This window comes from Nematostella vectensis, chromosome 15 (assembly GCF_932526225.1).
Source record: "Nematostella vectensis chromosome 15, jaNemVect1.1, whole genome shotgun sequence".
Classification (NCBI taxonomy): domain Eukaryota; kingdom Metazoa; phylum Cnidaria; class Anthozoa; order Actiniaria; family Edwardsiidae; genus Nematostella; species Nematostella vectensis.
The window spans coordinates 5,120,571-5,139,725 of record NC_064048.1 but is presented as its reverse complement, the minus strand read 5'-3'; the positions used below and the strand labels follow the sequence as shown (position 1 = coordinate 5,139,725).

Sequence of the window (19,155 nt, the reverse complement as noted above, 5' to 3'; positions counted from 1 at the left end):
GAATATATAATACAAGTACAGCACAAGGACATCGTAAGGACAAGGCGAGTGAAGCTTGGGGGTACGAGTGGCACCTCCCACTAGGATGACCTGAATCATAGAAGACTGTTATGGGTGGAATATGCAATACAAGTACAGCACAAGGACATCGTAAGGACAAGGCGAGTGAAGCTTGGGGGTACGAGTGGCACCTCCCGATAGGATCACTTGAATGACTGAGATTTGAGAATACAAGGGCAACAAGAAACAACACAAGGACATCATAAGGACAAGACGAGTGCTACTGGGGGATACAAGCAGTACCGCCCAATTTGATGACCTGAATCATAGAAGACTGTATTAGGTGGAATATGCAATACAAGTGCAACATGAAAGCAACATAAGGACAACATGAGTGCAACTTGGGGGTACAAAATGGCCTCAGTAGCAACATAGGCAACGCCAGTGTAAGAAAAGTGCAACACACAAAATGCCTGTAAGTCTATACAAACTAACATTTTAGCAAAAAAGATGTGAGAAGCACTAGGCTCTTTCCAGGCTACATAATAGGCCTTGCGCACGGTGTTGCGCATCAGAGCGTAACAAAAATTCTAACGCTAGGTTTGTGATAATAACTATGATCCCGAAAAAGCTACAAATGTGTAAATACACCAGGATAATGATCGTCTTATGTGCAGCTCGGATCCAAAGTTTGGGAAGATATTTTTGTTTGAAAAGAATGAAAGCAAAAACAAAAACGTTGGTCGCAAAAACGTCCCCTTTTAGAGGCTATGTTATTATAAACATCGCTATATTTTTTACTGATTAAAAATAAACTGTTCTTTTTGTCGTTCGATCAATGTATTAAATGGAATGCACTTTAAATTGTCTTTAAGGCGATGTACTTTTTGTGGAAGTAGTGGAAGAAATGTTTACAGAGGGGAACGATTAACAGCGTTAAAATTTTTTTCGATGGTAAAAATCACAAAACTGCACAATCTATCGCGCCTTTTTTTGCCCTTTTTGTCTACATCGCGCCTTTTTTTGCCTATTTGCTTTGCGCCTTTTTTTGCCTTTTTTGCCTTGCGCCTTTTTTTGCCCATCGCGCGTTTTTGTGCCTCGCGCGTTTTTTTGCCTTTTTTGCCCATCGTGCCTTTCTGAGTTTTCGCTATCATCGCTGTTACAGAAGCCATGCCTAAGTTAAGCGGACGCGAAAGACTTTTACAATCAAAAGAGAAGAAAAGACAGCAGCAAAGAGACCGTGCTAAAAGATTTTACGAAAAAAGAAAAAAAAAAAGAAAATGGTCAGTGGAAACCATGACACCAGAGCGACGACCTGGAGATCAGAGGATTACTAGAGCATCTTCATTGTAATATATAACAAGTAGTCATATCTTGCTTTGCCCTGGGTTATAGTTATACCAGGCTTGAACAGTATTATTTCGAGAAGTCACACAAAATGTAACACCACCCTTGAGAATTAATTGTTTGAGTAGTTCAAGGGAATTGGAGTTAATTTGGAGTAGTGTGGAGTTTGAATTATTAGTATTCTACTGTATTGCCCCCCCCCCCCCCCCCGCTCCCTTCCAATCCCTGTCAAAAAATACTAGTCCCCCCTAACATGATTGTAAAGTTCTTTGGCTTGGGGGTATGAGTGGTTTTATTGGTTGTAATTGCATTAAAATGGGAAGGTTTGTTACTTATTTTATAGCGTTGTGGTTGACAGACACTGACAAAAATCGAACGTAGGAATAAAAGAACACCTTTCTTTTAAAAAATAGACTGTTTTTCTATTTCCTTTTTTATTGAAGATAATAATATTTAATTTCCATTAAATAAATACAATTTAATAAACTGCCTGTCAATGGTCATTAATTGTTGCCTAATAAATAATTACACAAGAATAAATTAGTTTGAATAAATAAGTTAAAGGCATTGGCAAACATGACAGCAGTATAAATACAATAACATCAAAGAATAAAAATATTTTCTTGAATTGAAAGCACTACACTATCCAGAAATCATTCATTCCCCCCCTTTAAGTTGAACTTGAATAGTATGAGACTGGCGAAAATGAAGAACAAAGCTTTCAGATGAGGTAATATTTTAGTTAACCTCATTACAGACAAAAATAAAACAATTTCTATCAATTTAATGGCATTTGGGTAAAAGAAATGTACATGATGCAAAATCTAGGAAGTAAGACAGACCATTTCTTCTTGTTTTCTCTTGCATCTCCTCACAAGCTAGTGATTCTTTTGAATCTCCGGCTCATAGCCAGGTAGTTAAATGGACAAACAAACAAAAATGTTCAAAATCCTAGCAGGGTGAGCAAATCCGGGGGGCAGGGGGCTTCTCAATGGCAAATGTGATAGAGATGCTCGCCATGAAGTTCGAAAAATACCCCTAAAAAATACCTGCACACCAAAAATTGCTACACTAAAAAATACCTCAGAAGCCTAAATAAAAATATCATTTCTAAGAAAAAGGCCTATTTTTTTTCTCTGATACCCCCTAAATAATACTTGAGGCCTAATTTTGACCCCTGAAAAATATGATGAGCACCCCTGTCAGGTCAACATGGAAGAAGTCCACCAATACCCGGGAGGAAATATTGTGCTGTCTTACTTCCTAGATTTGTACTTTGCCAGGTGGGAATTGATAGCATTTGTTACAACCTTCGAATCTCTTTTGCGGTCCTCGATATTTGCAGAAGGAAAGACTTTGAAAAAAGAATCAAAAATAAAAGTTTTGGCCATGGGATTAAGGGGCCTCTTTCCTTTCCCACCATTCATATTAACATTAAATAAATCATCCGGATTTGGGTACAAACACAAAAGAAGTTTCACTGCAAAATTTGTCTTGGACTTACAAATACTACCTAAGTTATAAAGAAAAGTGTCATCTGGTAAAGTGTTTGGCGGGCAGAGAGCAATTACTACTATTAAAAGAAGGAAAGTGAAAAGAATCTTGATGATCAGGTGGTGAAGGATCCAAGATAAGTGATGAATATGATGGTAATACAGGGAAAAAGGGAAACTGTATATCAGGAAGGCTGTCTGTAAATGATGTTGATGGTGTAACAGCAGATGGTGTGGTAGCAATTGTGGTTGTCTGTGTGATTGAAGCTTCAGGTGTGGTGGCAATTAGGGTGGTCTGTGTGGTTAATGATGGTGTGGTGGCAATTAGGGTGGTCTGTGTGGTTAATGATGGTGTGGTGGCAATTAGGGTGGTCTGTGTGGTTAATGATGGTGTGGTAGCAATTGTGGTTGTCTGTGTGATTGAAGCTTCAGGTGTGGTGGCAATTAGGGTGGTCTGTGTGGTTAATGATGGTGTGGTGGCAATTAGGGTGGTCTGTGTGGTTAATGATGGTGTGGTGGCAATTGGAGGGGTTTGTGTGGTTTATGTATCAGTCGTGCTGGAAATTGGAGGGGTTTGTGTAGTTGCAGATGTTTTGATAATGGGTATTGTTTGCACAGCAGCTGTGATGGTTTGCGGAGTAGGTGTGGGTGTGTAAGTGTGGCTGAGTAGATCTAATATACGGTGATGTGTAGTTTCCATGTTGTTAATTTTATCCAGAAGTACACTTATAGCTGCATTGCAGCTGTCTACTTTTTCAGAAAGGAGCAGCAGCTTCTCCTCGCAGCTTTCAGAGGGAAGGGTCATATTGTTGATATCTATTTTTCCTGATTTGGGGGTAAAAGTAAGGGGGGTCGGGGGTACTTGTTGTATTTGGTGTAGATCTTCTGGGCTTGGCAGCATGCCATCTTCAATAAGTTTGATGTATCCATCTTCCTGCCTCATCAAACTTAGCTTGTCATCTAAAAAGATACAAAATGTAGTGTAAGATCTCACTCAGTCAAATAATTTCCAATTTGTTTATGGTAAATTATTGATATTTCCTTTGTTTATTTTGATTCATATTTAAACATTTTTGTTTTCTTTAAGAGATAATTTCTAAATGTGTTGGCCTGTCTATATCTGTCTTTCCTATAATACAGGTTCCTAGAAGTATTGCTGTTTCTAGCATGCTTTTGGGCCTTTTCTAGTGCATCTCAAATTGAACAAGGCAAAATCATACACATCAGTCAAACTTCCAGACTCTGATTGTTGTTGAGTGCAATCGAGCATTCTTTTAAAAGACAGGAAATGGGCTGGATTGGACACGAGCAAAACATTATAAAAACCTGACCATGGAAACATTTGGAAAATGAATCTCCTAAATTGCACGGTCTAAATTGCCTAAATAATATTAGCCATATCAAATAATTTATAAACATTAATTGATACAATTAATAACAAACAAACCAAGATAACAAATTAATCTGTAACATTGATTATCAATGCCCTCAAATAATGAACTGCATTTCGGAATTATCACATATGGATACATAGGATATTTCTGACCATTTACCAACATTTATTATTTCTTAAATTCCTTACATGAAAGTATAAAAAAACATATTTTTCTTAAAAAAAAAAGTGAGAGAGATGCTGGTAAATTTCAAGTGGAGCTTTCATATACAAATAATTTGGTCAGAAATTGACATTTATAGCACTTGTTTCAAGACAAAAAGAAAATTGAATAGAAAAAATCCTTTTAATTATTGGATTACACTGGCCATATATTCTAAGATATTATGCAATTATATGTTAGACAAATATGTGAGTTAAAAATTGAAAGTTGAAATTGAGAAATATCATACAAATACAAATGGGATTTGGGAATTTCATGGTGACATTTCAGGAGGCCATTTCAGTGCTGTATGGTCAACATATCAGTCCCCTCAAGTCATTTCTTGCATAATTTCAACGATTTATACAGACATCTCATTTCTTGTGCCTCCGAAAGCAATATTCTATACCTTGAAAGGTTTAATATTAGCTCCCATAAGGACTAATTTTTATCAAGAATGACAAGTTTTGGTCATCACAATCAATGTTTGATCTCAATAGGAAAAAAGCGTTCCAAAACCATTAAGAAGACTCGAAGATTCATAGCGAGAAAAAAAGGCCATAGTGCTTGAATACTGTGCCTTAATATTTGAAAGAAAAAGCTTGTAATTTTGAAAACATACCTTAATCCGATAAGAAAACGTCAGGCAACGTTTTACCACGCTAATATTAGATAGGTCTTTACACATTTCAGTCGAGGGCGCTGATTGGCATATACTAACACGTGCGGTGATTGGCTTGGCTAAAACAAAAGCCTGAGGTCGATCGGCTGAACGAAAAACACGCTCTAATCGAAAGTAGTAGTAGGGTTTTGGCGCAGCTGGCGCAACTTTTTGATCACCCCAAATTTCATTCCAAAAGTGGCGCAAAAGTCTCCGCACACCTCCGCCAAGCCTCGCGACCTGCGCATGCGCGAGTTTGCCAGAGATCTCTTGCACGACCACGCCCACCTGTCAATCACTTTGTCACGTGATAGCCACGCCCACCTGTCAATCACTTTGTCACGTGATAGCCACGCCCACCTGTCAATCACTTTAAAAACCTGTCAATCACTTTGTCAAGAACCTGTCAATCACTTTGTCACGTGATAGCCAAGCCCACCTGTCAATCACTTTGTCACGTGTCGCACCTAGGGGGAGCTCGAGGGGGCTAGCCTCTCAGCTTCACATCTAAAAAAAGCTTTTGAAAAGTGGTTTAAAGACATGGCTGGTTTGATAGAAATGGAGAACCTGAAGGTGAAAGATCTGAAAGCCCTCGCCAAGGAGCGGGGTATCCCAAGATATTACTGGATGCGGAGAGACGAGCTCGTCGGGGCGCTGACCAGCACGTCACCACCACCACCACCCCGACGGGTTCCTTTACCCAAACTTGTCAAAGGGCTGCCACGACCACCCCGCATTACCCCATCCAACACGTCGGAGAGTATTCTCGACGGCCCGATACCTGAGATTAATGTCCCTATTCTAAAACCCTCCCAACCCCCACGGAGTTCCCGCGTCCAATCACTCAAGCATTTTGCAAACAGGGCGGCCAACTCGATCAAGAGCGAGTTAGACAAGTTTGCGGATTGGATACTATCTTATGTCCCTGAGCCCATCAAAAAGACCGCCAAAGAGGCTGCAGATAAACGGGTCAAACGTTTGAAGGAGAGGATTAAGCGTCTACACGAGGAGGTGGAAGATCGCTTCACACCCAAGGAACAACAGACGGCGTTGAAGGGGTATCTTAAAACCCACGGAATAGCCGGGCAGAGAGGTTACGACCCCAAGACATTCATCGCCAGAATCAAACCGAAAGTCTTAGAGCTCATCAGTCAACAAAAAAAGCCTATCAAAGTGAAGTTTATCTTTACTTGCGGGTTTATAAAAGAGGATCCGGCTACAGCTCAGATCGAAGAAGAACTGGGATATTTTCATACAGAAAAGCCCGAGATTGTGACAGAGTCGACTGATCTCTCTGATTTGTTCGATACGATGACAAATTATTTACTCGGATTAGTTGAGCTGTTCCAGAAGCAAGGCTCCGGATGGCAGTTTGACCAAGTGGAATACTTTGACATCAACATAGATCCCTTTGAACCGCTTTCTGGGTCTTCCTATATTCCGCTACCGCCGAAACTAGCGTCTAAGAAGGCGATCATCAATGTTAAGAACGAGAATGATCACGAATGTTTCAAGTGGGCAGTAACCTCTGCTGTGTATCCTAGGGAGAAAGATCCTCAAAGGTTCAGTAAACAAATGATAGAGAACTCTGAGAAATTCGACTGGTCAGGGATAGAGTTCCCCGTCTCACTAAAACAGATTGACAAGTTCGAGAAACAGAACCAGTATACGGTTAATGTGTTTGGATACGAAACCAAAATATATCCATTGAGAATCAGTGAGAAGGATCCAGATAATGCAATCAACTTACTTCTCATCTCGGATGATGAGACGAATCATTACTGCTGGATAAAGAATATGATGAGATTAGTATCTACTCAAATTGATGAGTTTCATCATACTCGTTTTTTATGCTGTAGATGTCTGAACTCGTTTCGGTGCAAACAATCATTAGAAAAACATTCTGAATGCTGCGGTAATCATGAAGCGGTTGGAATAGAGATGCCTAAGATAGATAAGGATGGAAATCTACCCCACATTAAATTCAAAAACTACAACAGAAAAATGCGTGTCCCCTTTGTTGTCTATGCCGACTTTGAGAGCTTCACAGAGAATATAGACACATGCTCCCCAGATGAGAGTAAAAGCTTCACTAAGCAATACCAGAAGCACAAACCGTCTGGTTTCTGCTATCTCATCAAGTGTTTCGACGGAGATATATCCCCATCCGAGCTTGTACGATACACAGCTGAATCTCCAGACGAAGATATCCCACAGCTTTTCGTAGAGTCTTTGGAGTCAGACATTAAGAAAATTTACGATAAGTTCAGGTTCCCTAAGAAGGTGAAAATGACTCCGAAGGACAAAATCGCCTATAACGACGCCACTCACTGCCACATCTGTGAGGGTGGATTAGGGGAAGACAAGGTTTTGGACCATTGCCACCTTACAGGGAAGTACAGAGGTGCTGCTCACAACGCATGCAACTTAGATCACAAAATTCCAAAGTTCTTTCCTGTTATCTTTCACAATCTGTCTGGGTACGACAGCCATCTATTTATCAAGAACCTTGGTACATCGGAAGGTAAAATAAACTGTATACCTAATAACGAGGAAAAGTATATTTCTTTCACAAAACAGATTGTAGTCGACAGTTTCACGAACAAGGAGGGCAACAAGATTGATGTTAAACGTGATATCAGATTTATCGACAGTTTCAGGTTTATGTCGGCCAGTCTCGACAGTCTAGTAGGTAATATGTCAAGGGAATGCTTCAAAAACATGGCGAAGTACTATGAGGGGGAGGGGCTCCAGCTGTTGTTGAGGAAGGGTGTTTTCCCTTACGACTGGTTCGACGGCTTTAGCAAGCTCGACGCAACACAGCTCCCACAGAGAGAGGCATTCCACTCCAAACTCAACGACACCGATGTATCGGAGGAGGATCACCTGCACGCGCGGAGAGTGTGGGAGGTCTTCGGGATGGGGACCATGAGGGATTACCACAATCTGTACCTAGAGTCGGATGTGTTGCTTTTAGCTGACGTTTTCGAGAACTTTAGGGACGTTTGTCTCAAGAATTACGGTCTGGACCCCGCTTGGTACTACACAGCGCCAGGGTTGGCTTGGGATGCAGCGTTGAAGACCACCAAGGTGAGGCTAGAGCTTCTAACGGACTATGACATGTTGCTCATGATTGAGAAGGGCATCCGTGGGGGTGTCTCCATGATAAGCAACAGACATGGGGAGGCAAATAACCCTTACATGAAGGAGTATGACCCTGACCTACCCACAAAATATATCACCTACCTTGATGCTAACAATTTGTATGGCTGGGCGATGAGCAACCCTTTACCGACTCACGGTTTCAGGTGGATGGGTGACCAAGAGCTGTCAGGTTGGAGAGACCGCCCATGCATTCTGGAGGTTGACTTGGAGTACCCTCACCACCTACATGACTTACACAACGATTACCCACTAGCCCCGGAATCTATCGGGCTAGGCAATGTGGACAAGTTGGTCCCCAACCTTAACGACAAGACAAAGTACGTTATCCACCATGAGACTCTGAGACTTTATGTGAGTTTTGGGCTAAAAGTCACCAAGATTCACAGGGGTGTCACTTTTGAGGAGTCTGCTTGGCTGGAGCCCTACATTGACTTGAACACCGATCTGAGAGCCAAGGCGACAAACGATTTTGAGAAAGATTTTTTCAAGTTAATGAACAACTCCGTCTTTGGTAAGACTATGGAGAACATTAGGAACAGGGTGGACATTCGGTTGGTGACGGACGAGAAGCAGGCCAAGAAGCTCATATCAAAGCCGAACTATCAACATCGCACCATCTTTTGCGAGAATCTAGCCGCCATCCACATGAAGAAGACAAAGCTGATCTTCAACAAGCCTGTCTACTTGGGCATGTCCATTCTGGACCTGAGTAAGACGCTCATGTACGATTTCCACTACAACTTCGTCAAGCCCAAGTACGGTGAGGATGCAAAGCTCTTATTCACTGATACTGACAGCCTGATGTATGAGATCGAGACGAAAGACTTTTACGAGGACATCAGCGGGGATGTGAGGTCCATGTTCGACACCAGCAACTTTCCGAAGGGTCACCCATCTGGTATTGAGGTGGGTGTGAACAAGAAAGTCATCGGAATGTTTAAAGATGAGGCTGGGGGCCAGCAAATCACAGAATTTGTAGGACTGAGGGCCAAACTTTACTCGTACAAGATGGGTGAAGGTAAAGAAGAAAAGAAATGCAAGGGCGTCAAGAGAGCAGTCGTCAAGAAGAGCATCGGTTTCGATGACTACAAGGATTGCTTATTTGGTAAGAAACCTCAGATGAGACTTATGAATGTCATCAGAAGTCATAAGCATGATGTTTACACTGAAACGGTGAACAAGGTCGCTCTATCTCATGAGGATGATAAACGGGTCATCTGTGATGATGGTATTCACACCTTCGCTCACGGTCATTTCAGAACGCTATTAGGTGGTGGCTCAGTATCTTCAGGGACGACTTGAAGTTCTTCCCTAACGAACGACCTCCTTGGAGCGCCTTCGGAGAGGTAGTACAACACAGGCTGTCCAACTGAAACAACACTGCGTGATAGATCAAACACTTTTAAACTCCAAATAGGGTCTGTGGCTCGTCTGCGTTCACCTCCTTCCTCTTCTCCAGGAGCTAATAGATATCTAACTCTAACCCCTGGTGGTAGTCTAACTTCGTCAAGTCCAACAGGCCGCTTATACGTTGGAGGATCAATATCAACCTCTTTCAAACCAATAGATTTTACAGGCTCTTTGCCAGTAATTCTTATGGGTTGACTATTCAGAGTCTTCAAAACATCTGGCAATCGTTTCACCCAAACTCTGGACCGATCATCGCTAATCATTTCTTGAGCATACTGATGAGAAAACAACCTCTCCGCCAGTGTTCTATTGGCGCGTTCGACAAAAGCCTGTGCGCGATGGTTCCCAGCTTCGCTTCGCTGGATGGTAACCCCCTTCTTTTTCATAATCTTCGTTACCTCTCCCCTAAATTCTGTCCCCGGATCGACAATCACCGTATGAGGCCATTTAAGTTTTCTGGAGTATATCTTTTCAAACCCTTTAGCAATTCCACTCGAATCCTTGGTAGTCAGTGCTTCTGCATCTTTATATCTCGAGGCAATATCAATCACGACCAACGCGTAACGGTAGGTTTTTCTGCCTACGTTATCGTGGGGCATAAACAACAGATCGGCTTGGTGAATCTGATTAGGTTTATTCACAGTCCAATGCGGTCTGGGGACATACTTTGGAGCTGGGAGATAGATCTGCCACAACGCCTGTTTTTCAAGCCACCTCTTAGCCTCGGCTTCACTGACTTTAGCGACACTAGCTAACTTATAAATAGCTGAATACCCTTTCCAGTATCCATCGGTGGAATAGTATATTTTTGATAACCTGCTTTCGTTACTCATTTAAAGATTATCTCTCTTTTCTTAAAATAAAAGATGGCACAAGCGATATCAGAAAAAATTAACCCAAACAGGATCCCACGGGAACCCTTCGGCCTGAAAGCGGAATCGTCGCTGAATCGGATTACATTCAATCCCTCATCGGCAAGTCCTGGAGAAACCCTCTATATAAATATTCCAAAACTTGCTGAAAATGTAGTGATTGTTCCAGGTAGTGTATCCTTACTATTTGACTTAAACGTCACAGGACACGCGAATAATACTCTCGTCAACAACGTTGGCCGGAACCTAGTGTCAAGGCTCAAGATTCTTTTCGGTGGAGAAACACTACAGGATACTCAAAGATACGATCTCTTCCAAACCTATCACGACTTATACTTACAAGCTGAAGATCGTGAGGATAGAATAAAACAAGGTATCTCCTCTGAAAACATGAGGAAGCTCAGGACAAATGCAGGTGACAAAGCGACATCAGATGCTAAGGAAGTAGCTCTTGCAGCAGTTCACAACACCAAGTACTGCATTCCACTCGACCATCCTATTCTCGGCGAGCATGGGGTCTTTTATCCAAAGGCGTTACCTCATCCGCTAATCTTTGAAATTACTCTAGCCCCAGTTTCCGACGTCGTTGTTTATGCTGACACGGTCAAGACTCCAACGTACACAATCACAAACCTCGAGTTGGAATATGCTTGCATCTCAAGTGAATACTTGGCTCGTGAGGCGTTGTCGGCTTATCAGGTTGGTAGAGGATTCTTTTACGAGAACGTCATTCTCCACAAAACGTTCACCATTTCCAAACCTAATGATGGTGTCATAAACGAGCACATTAATCTGCCGAGGAGGTCAATGACAGGGATATTGTGTCTGTTCACAGAGAGCTACACAGGAGGAGCAAGGGATTCCGAAAAGTTTGTCAATCCAAGCATCACATCGATCAACATTAATGTGGATGGCATGCCAAACCGTCTCTACTCCAAGGGGATGACACCGCCGGACCTCTGGGAGTCGGTAAAGAAACGTTTCGGTAGAGAGGGTGTTAAGCAAAAGGATTTTTACGCTAATAACAAGTTTGCTCTGTGGGTCGACTTGAGGGCACATCCAGATAACAGCATTCACGGAGGAGGTCTGGTCTTGAACAACACGCGGGACGGAGTAAAACTAGAAATGAAACGGAAAGTTGGAGGAACGGGAAACATCACCTGCTACATGTTTGTAGTAGCCGACGCGTTGATGGAGGTTATGAACTCGAATTTGAGAGCAATCATGTATTAAAAAGGACTTGTGTGATAATACAAAAAGAATGGAAGAATTACGGGAAAAAGTTCCTTTTCATTGTATTATCACAGGACCTACTAATTGTGGGAAGACAAAGTACCTCACGGAACAGCTCCGAGGGCCGTTCCGGCATGTGTTTGAATACATTGTGTTGATTTGTCCGACTTATGCGAAAAACAAGTCCTATCGTAGATTTGCTCACGGAGATAAACGTTTCTTGGTATTATCGCCGGATGCTAGTAACACCGATGAGATTAACGAGTTACTAACAGATTGTGCGGTGCTATTTTCTGGTACAAATACGTTACTCGTTTTGGATGACTGTGCTGTATCGAAAGATCTAAAGCAACGCTCGAACAAGTTTATCAATCTAGCGTTCTCAGGGAGACACGAAGGATTATCAGTGTGGGTATTGACGCAACAATTAACATCCATAGCAAAGCCCTTCCGTGATAACGTCGCCTGTGTGGTTACATTCCATAATCCATCTCAAATCGGTACCAAAACACTGTTTGAAGATTATGGGGGTGACTTAGACGTCGAGACTCGTAAAAAGTTTGTAGAACTGCTGAAAACTGAAAAGTATTCCAGACTCTGTTTCTGCCAACGACATCCATTCCAACGTTATTTGGAGATTCCTGCCACGCGGTGAGAGCTCGAGGGGCTGACCCCTCGAAGTGGTTTAAAAACATCTTGGTCTACTTACAAAATAAGATGGCAAGCATTGAGGATTATATGGAAGAGGAGCCTAAGTCTAAGGGGAGCTCGAAGGGTGAGCCTCTCGAAGACGATGTTGAAGTCAAACGAGAATCGCTGGCTATTCTCGCATCTCTTGGGACTACGAAGGAATTTCTTGGTGTGGACATGAGTTTAGGGGATATCAAGAAGCTCTCGGCGAAAGACGTCGAAAAGTACTTTGTTCGCTACCAGACTGTCTTAGGCAAACAAGTTACTGATGGATTAGTAGAATCAGCACTTCAAGTGGTGTCTCAAGTCATTTCCTACGTGGTTCCTGTAGATGACACCGAAGCGCTTAGCAAAGACTTACAGAACGACGAGTTGGTTAAACGCGAATTGTCAAACTTTGCAGGTCTCTTGGTATTGAAGGGAGGAAGGATGGTAGCACTTGCTAGTGCCCTCTTTCGGGTCGCTAAGCATGTTAAACTAACACCTTCACAGGAGACTTCCAACAAACTTCAAGAAGTTTCAAGCACAACTGAGCAAACTCTTGAGCACACCTGAGCACACCTAAGCAAGCTCTTGAGCACACCTGAGCACGTCTAAGCAAGCTCTTGAGCACAACTGGGCAAGCTCTTGAGCACAACTGAGCAAGCTCTTGAGCATGATGTGATTTAAAGATTCTTTATCCAGAGTAAAGAATCATGTCTGACGAAAATCAAGAGGTTGAGCAAATCACAAAGGACCCTCCCCCCAGGAAGAAGAGTGCCGCTAAGGAGAAAGATCCTATAAAAGTCGCTTCTGGTAAGAGAGTTGCCGAATATAATAGGAGGTGTAGAGAAGCACTTGCTAGGGAGATGAAACGCGAGGCGGAGGCGAGTTCAGAAGACGCTGCACGAGCAGAGACACCCCACCAAGAGGGAGCTCGAGGGGATAGCCTCTCGGACGCTTGGATTCCAGAGCTATCGTTTACAACTGTACTGGCTCTAGTTGGAATAGGGCTCACCGCATTGGATATGTATATGCGTTTTTACAAAAAGACGCCCAAGATCAACGCCAACGAGACTGAAACTTTCGAGAGGCCCGCCGCTCGAGGGGCTAGCCTCCCGAACGCGACGCCAAAAATAGGAATGTTGTGATTTAAAGATTATCTGAATCTGTAATAAATAAAATCATGTCAACTGAAAACAAACTTGTGAAAACGATCACCGACTCAGCAGTCATCATCGGATTAGCCGCCGGTATGGGTTATGTTGCTAAAAAGGCTATGAAAGAGTCATTCATCAGCGACCCTTCGTCAAGTGTTACAAACTACGCTAAATGGGTTGCTGTCCTGTCCGGTAGTATGTATCTGAAAAATTATCTGGAAACACAAAAGATTTTGCCAAAACCGCTGTAGGCGACTTAAAGATCTTATAGATTGATTAATAAATGGCGAGTATAGCATTTATGATTGGTGGAGCTATTCTTAATGCGACGGCATTCGTTGGAGGGAGTTACCTAGCGAGATACTTATCTTCTGACGCTACTCATGTTGATAAAGAAAAAATAAGACACGATAAAGCGCTTGAAAAGTATCAACAAGCAATGGGTGATTGGCAGAAAAAACGACAGGAATATCAGGATTGGTTGGGGGAAGAATATAATAATAAACTTCGTGCAGACCAGAATGATAAGGAGACCGATCAGGCTTTCAAACTATACGCTCAAACACATCCAGATTTTGATTTGAAAGAGCCTGAGCTCTCAGATTACTACAGACCAAGTAGCAACCAAAAGATGGGAGAGATGGCATATGTTGGAGGTGGAATGTTAGCTCTTGGCTATGTAGCGAGTAGGTGGATATGAGCCGGCACGACTTAAAGATTTCTTATTTTCAAACAAAATAAGAAATGGATATAGATCTTGATCCCACAACAGAAGAAGGTAGAGAAGATTTGAATACTACTGTAGACGAAGATTATGACTCTCTTATTCCAAACGATGGTGAGGGAAGAGAATCATGGAATGAAAGGATTTCAAACAGATTTGGTAGAGGTGCAAGCTATGTGATTAGGAGGTTGACCGACTTATGGAAAACACGAAACCCCGGGAGGGTTGTCCCCGAATACATGGAATTACAGAATATTGGAGGTTCTTCCTCAACGGACACACTTAGGGTAAACCTTTTGTTATCGAAATATCCAGATCTTGATGAAAATTTAGTTCAGATTTCAACGGATGAAAGAGGGAAACAATTCATTTCCTTCTATTCTGCGAGAAAAGGTGGTTGGACTAGACCAGAAAGGTTGTATAATGAGGATAGAACGGTGCGGAAGAGTGTTGACGACAAAATCAGATCCGGAAAGTACAAGCAAATTCAGATTCAACTCGATGAACTAGACGCTACAGGTAATACACTCAGAGAAGAAGAAGAGAGAAACACCGAGCAAATGAGAAAAAATAATGAGGAACGGAGTGAAACAACTAACCAAGAAAGACTAAGAGCTATAGATCGTAAAAATGAAGAGCTCAGCGAAAGAAATTCTGTCATAGATGAGACTTTGGAAGAGAATCAATTGGAGAGAGAAAATCTTGAAGAGAGAATGTCGTTGAAAGATCGTGTCAAAGCGATTTTTAAGAAATACGGATTTACAGCCGCTGCTGTCGTTACCGCTGTGGGCGTTGTTATCGGTGTTATTGTCTCTAACCTGAAGACGGGTTTGACAAGTGTTGCAAAAGGCGTTGGAGACGGTCTTAAAACAATAGGCAAGAAACTAGGAGAAATACTCCCAGGAATGGTTGGTGCGATAGCCAGTTTCATCTTTAGAACGGCGGGTGAAGTCGTAGGCTTTTTAGCTAAAAACGCATGGCTTCTCATCGTCGCTGTCGTCCTGTATTTCGTAGAACGATTTAAAAGGAGACGGAAATCATAACAAATGGTATTACTCTACATTGAAGGGAACGTTGGTGACTTTACCGTCTATTTAGAACACCCTATTGAAAAGCCGCGGTTTATCGCGCTGCGAGGATGTGCGTTTCATAATCGTTGTAACAGTCTCTCAAGCGAGGGAACGGTCTCCGACGGTGAGAACATTATCCTCAGGATCCCCGCGGGGCAGTATACGATCGAGACGCTAAAACGTCAAATAGATGGGGGTATGCGTCTTGGTGAAAAGTCAGTCTCTATTAGAGACTCGTCACTCGAAGTTCATCGGAACGTCGTGTTGAATGAGCCGCTCGCCTGCCTGTTAGGACTCAAGACCAGGGAGCTGGAAGCAAACACTCGCCACGAGATAAAGATGATAGGTCACGAGGCTATTTTTATCCACTGCGATCTTGTGAACGCGTCCGACTCCCTCCAACAAGGGGCGCCCTCACAAATCCTAGCAAGTGTAGAACTTGATGAAGGAAAGATATACCTCAATCCAAGCGATCCGGTACGGATTAGTACCACATCAGTCGGTTACGTGAGTAGTCTCCGTCTTAGTATAAAGGGCGGTGACGGAAACACAATAGAGCGCGGTCTCTACCCGATACGTCTAATTTTAGAAATCACTTAAAGAATAAACTCTCCCCATAATAAAGCTATGGAAGAGTACAACTCAATCTACCCGAACGTACCCCGAGGGGTCAGCCCCTCGGGTGATAACTTCAGACTCCAAAAGACCCACGATGTTTTGGGAAGTTTGGAGCAAGAAGTTAAACATTACGAGAACGTGAGGAAAAAGTATAAACGAGGGCAGAGCGTGTTTTCAAAGTTAAGTGTGGTCTTAGGACTCTTATCCGTCATTCTTGGGTCTAGTGGTTTGGGGACTTCTCTGTCAGGTTTGGGCATCATCGTTGGAGTCCCGTTGGGTGCTTTGGCTGGTGTTTTCGGTCTCACCTCTGTAGGCTGTGCGGCGGTTTCTAAACGGCTGTCGCAAAAAGTCTCCAAGCACGACCAAACAGCGGCGATGGCAAAGGCAAAAGTAAATAGCATACGCGACCTGGTCTCTAAAGCTTTAAAAGACAACAAAATATCAGACGAAGAGTTCTCTTTAATCTTGAACGAGTTGGACAAGTTTGAGGCTCTAAAGCTCCAGATCCGTCAAAAGTCGGTAAGAGAGGACGAAAAAAACGTAAACATTACCAAGCTGAGGGAAACAGTAAGAGAAGAGATTTTGAAAGACCTGGCGAGTCGACCCGCTCGGTGAAATTTCTGTACGAGAGAACTCCCGTCGGATGGATCTATGAATTGAGATGCGTAAAGGACTGATTTAAAAACATCTTATATGTCATATAAGATGAAGTTTACAGAATTTGTGAAAAGGTACCCCTACTACTCACGCTTCAGGTTCTCTGCCGACGAGCACGGCAATGCGCAATTCGTTTTCAATGGGGACGAATACGATCCATTCGACAAGAATGGGAATCTAGTCAAAACGTTATATCACTTCCCTGGTAATAGCTGGAAACCCGAGAATATCCAGGATTTTCTAGTCGCCGACGACACACAAGCATACAAGGAAACGATCCAGCAACTGTTTGGGTTCCCAAAACAATACAGACTAGACGCGCGTGCAGAGTACAAGATATTGCCGTTGGACGAAAACCCTACGAGAAATAATTACGTCTCTTTTGATGTTTTTATAACACCAAAGGTGAAGACACACTTTGTTTTTAGGGACATATTCACCGACAGCTTGCTAGTATTCAGAACAGCAAAGGAGGCTAGTAGGTGGCTCGACGCCCCGAACCTCAGTTATTGGAGTCAAGCCTTAAATTTTGCTATGTTTTGCGCGACTGCTGGATGTGGTGTGACGCGTGACATGATTGACGACTCTCAAGTGGGGTCATTCTACAGATTTCACATCATTTTCACTATCAGACGAATATTAAACGAGCTACAATGCCCTCTTCCAAAAGATAGGCTCTTTAGTTGGAATAAAAACTTTTACAGCGAAGCAGCTTACCAAAAACTAAGAACAGAATTCCGAACTGGTGACGATTTCCGGTTCCTCGGACCGATAAATCATGGGTTAGGGAACGTTTATAATTATGATTATCACGGCTTGTCATCTTCTAACGACAAGTATAAGCCTTATGGCACCATTGATCAATTACACGACGAATGGGACGCTGCCAAAAGCGACCACGAACACATGAATCACTTTGAGATCGAGTACCTGAAAGACCTTAGAACTGGGTTTCAGTATGAGTGGTTCTTTCCGGAAAAATCAATGGGGTTAACCAAAGCTGGGTTGTCTAGGATAAACCAGAGCATCGAAGCCTTTGTTTACTGTATTCTAGGCGCGCAAGTTCAGACCCGGTCGTCAATCGTCGGTGATAGCGGTTCAGCTCAGGAAACGAAACAGGTCTTCACGAAACTCTTTGAAAGCGCGGTGGTGGAAAACAGTATATCGAAAAGTATACAACGGTATCAGTTTGCTTTACAACAGGCGAGACAAAAACTAGACCTGGCTTTCGCCCTCGGCTGTTGGTTAAGTCCATCGTATCTTGTGATAAATAACAACACTTCGATCGCTGGCTATAATAACAAGTTACAAAAAGCCACCACAGATATGAAACTGGGGTTGAATCCGATAAATAACGAGATAAAAACGATCCCAAAACATAATATGGGTCATTCAAAGATTGTGTTACCTCATACCGAGTCAGTCACGGCTCACAAACCGGAACCGGAGGCGAAAACTAACCCAAAGCCGGACGTGATTAAACCCACGAACACACAGCACGAAACTAACCTTGCCACGATCACAGCCTTTACGGCTGGTTTAGCTTGGTATCTATTCCGGTAACATGCGGGGTGCATGTGGACGGATGTGACGTACCGCAAGAAGACAATACCTGTTCACGTGTGCATACCAGACCACCCTGGCGACCGCGAACTCCCAATGTAAATACAAAACCTATTTTCAGAATCGCTAGTTGTTAGGGTGATTAGGAATGTATGTGTTTTGTAACGTGAGACGCGTTACAAAACTGAGTGGGTCAATGTTAATTTCCGTTACACGTTCTGCAATGGTGCTTTTGTCTATCGTGTTCGCATATTTGAGACCCTCCGCATAACTTACAAAAGGGTCTCTGTTTGCCGTGTTCACACATCCCCTTCCCCTTGCAGTCTTTACAGACATATCTTGCTCGTCTGTGCTCACAAATGCTACCGCCGTTACATTCTCTGCACCGCGTTTTTCTCCGGTTGTGAGGGCAGATTTGCGATCCGTGACAATCTTTGCAATAATATTTCACTCTGCCATGAAGACACTTATAATCCGTTGTTCGCTTTACGGGGGATACTTTCGAGTCTTTCACCGTTTGGTTCTCCATTTCTATCAAACCGGTCATGTCCTTAAATCACTTTTCAATCCAACACGCGATACCCGCCTTCTAGCCGGTCAGCGTCTACCTGGCGAAGCATTCTCCCAACATTTCCTTCTCTTGCTCATCCATGCACCAATCCCAAAACCTGTCCGGATGCCAAGCTACTGGCATTAGTTCGTCCTCCAGCTTTCTACGGAATCTCACCTTGTGTAGCTTCTCCGGGAGCTCCTCATGCACGAGGCCCCACCTCCACGCCGCACGTAGCACCGCGACAATTTCGTGTAGACCCAAAAACCGCGCGTAGTTCATATGTATAATGAGATCGGTCGCGCCCCACTCCAAGCACAACCTCACAATCTCGAGGTTTCCAGATTCGATGGCTGGTGTTATAGCAC

General features: G+C 43.0%; 1 protein-coding gene and 1 long non-coding RNA gene across 2 annotated transcripts in view; both read right to left on the bottom strand.

Moving 5' to 3' along the window:
* LOC5522345 (heat shock 70 kDa protein 14-B) overlaps positions 1-19,155 on the bottom strand; it is a 33,663-nt gene that overhangs the window by 2,815 nt on the left and 11,693 nt on the right. The window lies entirely within an intron of this gene.
* On the bottom strand, positions 1,765-5,299 carry LOC116604728. The gene is made up of 2 exons (XR_004291212.2): positions 5,058-5,299; positions 1,765-3,800 (listed from the first exon to the last, which is right to left on the bottom strand). It is a non-coding gene; the product is annotated as an uncharacterized LOC116604728 (long non-coding RNA).